The 2786-nt window shown below is 45.7% G+C and overlaps 1 long non-coding RNA gene across 1 annotated transcript in view; it reads left to right on the forward strand.

Moving 5' to 3' along the window:
- The first annotated feature begins 1645 nt into the window (after nt 1-1645).
- LOC109299329 overlaps nt 1646-2786 on the forward strand; it is a 16576-nt gene continuing 15435 nt past the window's right edge. The window contains exon 1 of the long non-coding RNA XR_002097816.1: nt 1646-1660. This is a non-coding gene — a long non-coding RNA (uncharacterized LOC109299329). The remainder of the gene's footprint in view (nt 1661-2786) is intronic.

Below are 2786 nucleotides of genomic sequence, written 5' to 3' on the forward strand. Positions count from 1 at the left end.
CTGCTCTGCACAGCCCTCGTGGCTTGTCCGGGAGCCAGGGGGCTGGCTCCCCACTGGTATGCACACTTATGGGGGAGGGCTCTTGGGGGGGCAAGTGCCCCCTAGATTTTTGCATGGGGTAGGGGTGGGCTGCCTGATGTGGGTTCAAGCTTTCCACTTTGCTGCCTTTCTCCCAGGTCCTCTGCATCCTAGTGGCTGGGACCTGGCACAGCAGGGCAGAGCAGGGCGGGGAAACTTGATACCACCACAATAAGCCCTGTGCTGTCCTAGTGAGGCACCCCCTCACCACCTGGTGGCAGCAGGGGTAGTGGTGTGGAGTTGGGTCCCTTGCTGCTGCCAGGTGGGCGGGGGGGGGGGACTTCACCAGGGTGGTGTGGGGCTCACAGCAGCAACATCAAGCTTCCCTGCCTGTCCCTGTTCTGGCCTGCAATACTGGGATTCACCTGCTGAGCTGTGGAGGCCTTGGAGGGAAGGGCAGCAGGGAGGGTAGTCTGAGGCTGCAGGTGGCAGCCCACATCTGCACCCCCAATGGGCTCTGCTCTGGCCATGCTGCCTGTGCAGGAAGGGGAGCTGGGATCCTCACTCCACTCTGTCACAGCAGTCGCTACCTTCTGTGGGTGGCAGCTGGGGTGGCAGGGGGCTGTGGGGCCAGGTCCCTGGCCCTGTAGCCCTGGCAGCTTGGGGCCCCCTCCAGCAGGGTTGGGGGTAAGGGGGGCTGTGGCTGGGGAGTGTGGGGCACCAGCAGCCAGAGGGCAGTGGATGGGGAGTGAAGGGCACAAGCAAGGGTGGGAGTGTTGTGGTTGGGGAGTGAGGGACACCAGGAGGGCTGGTGGGCTGTGGGTTAGGAGTGACAGGCAATGGCATGGGCAGGGCACTGGCATATCAGGGCTACTTAGCACCACAAAACAGTGTGTGGGGCACAGGGGACAGCTGCAGCTGGACCCATGTCCTGATGAGTGAAGGGGGAAGGGGGAGCTCTGATTTTCCATGATAAAAAACCCAAAGTGAAACACCAAAACTTATAGGTATTTAAAATTAATTTTATTATAGTGGTGGAGGAACTGGTAGGCTTCCAAATTGCTTTAAAATTGTAAACATATCCATACAACATTGTGTTCAACTGACACACACACACACGCACACACACACACACACACACACGAGTAGTGTTTCATTTTAATCATGGAAAAACATAGATTTTGGGGTTTTTTCATCAGAGAATTTGATTTGTGGTGTTTTAATCAGAGAATTTGTGATTTTTTAAACAGAAAAACCCAGGATCCCTGGATATCAGGCATGAAATGGTGATTATCTATTTAACAACTATTCATTTAAGCGAACACAGAATGCTGTAATTTGAGTGGCAGCTCTTATCCGTAAAGCATTATTCTCTCACTTAAGCCTTGATTTGATACATCATGTGCCATTAGATTCTCCTACATTACTGTTAATTTCCTTTCCACAAAGTAATAATGCCACACATTAAAGTTAAACCTCAAAAACATTAAAGAGAAGGCATTTTAACCTGCATTAGCAGTGTATTTAGCTAGCCATAAAGCTTTTCTTCCCCTTTTGAAATAAATACCCAAACACTTTAACAGGCTAGGGCACAATAGCTATGCTAAAATAAATAGATTTTTATAATGAACTACATTTTGCTGTTTTTGATTGAATGCCAGACTTGATACCATTATACTGTTTGATACCATTATACTGTAAAGTGAGTCTCGTGCTCTGGAAAGAAGAGAAATCTTAAGTACACATCCATCTTCTGACACACCACAGGAACCTCTCTGTTCTTTTAAAGACTTTCTTTGGCTAGTAGCCAAAAACCACTTCTAAAAATAGTTTAAAGACTTTTAAGTTTTGATACAAAGTCCATTGCAGTCAGTGAAGAGTCCCAATGGCTTCAGTGGGTTTTGAATCAGATTGTTGAAACAAGCTAAGGCTGGCATCTTGTTAACTTCAGCAGTATTATTAATGTAGGGTAAGAGTAATCATGATTAACACCACTGGACAAACTCTGAAATCCTCAGTTAATTAATACTTATGCATAGCACCCACCAAAGTCCATGGGTAAAGATGGAAGGATGTGATCTTGACTACTTAACATCTCAAACAAAATGTCTCGATGTTTAATATCTCATTGCCTGCTGAGACTTACATTTTAGGAATGGTAAAGGCAGATATTAGGGTAACATGTTTTGGTCTTAAATTGATACTTCAGAGAAGTGTAGTATATGGGATTATGACATTCATTGCTATATAACAAGGTTTTTATACTACATCCAAAAGTAGTTTCTGAAATATCTTGCAAAGAGTTCATAACAATAACATCAAAAGCCACTAGTCTAATTTCCCCTCATTTCACCCAAAACAATTTCCCCTTTTTTATTCTTTCTTCTTCCCCTGTTCTCTTCCTGGACTGAAACACTGAAGCCAACTGAGGCTTTCAGTGAACTTCAGTGAGTTTGAGCCAGACCTCAACTATTTAATTCCCTCTTTCTTCTTTTGCTTCCTTTCTTCTACCTTTCCCACTTCTGATTTTAATTGTGAATACAGGAAAGATAAATGCAAGATGTGGATTTTATCCTGTGGACCAGGAGTCATGAGATCAGTAAGCATCTTAATGTCTTCTGAGATGTCCTTAATTTCTGAGCTAGTCCTGTCTCTGGCATTTATGATCTTTACCCTCTTAGCTTGCTAGTTTAATGGTTCTGTTTGAATCATGGTTATCTGTTGAAGTAACTGCGGGGGGGGGGGGGGGGGGGCATTTTTTGGGGGAG

The sequence above is a fragment of the Gavialis gangeticus genome, unplaced genomic scaffold, assembly GCF_001723915.1.
Source record: "Gavialis gangeticus isolate Ggan-Ray unplaced genomic scaffold, GavGan_comp1, whole genome shotgun sequence".
Classification (NCBI taxonomy): Eukaryota; Metazoa; Chordata; order Crocodylia; family Gavialidae; genus Gavialis; species Gavialis gangeticus.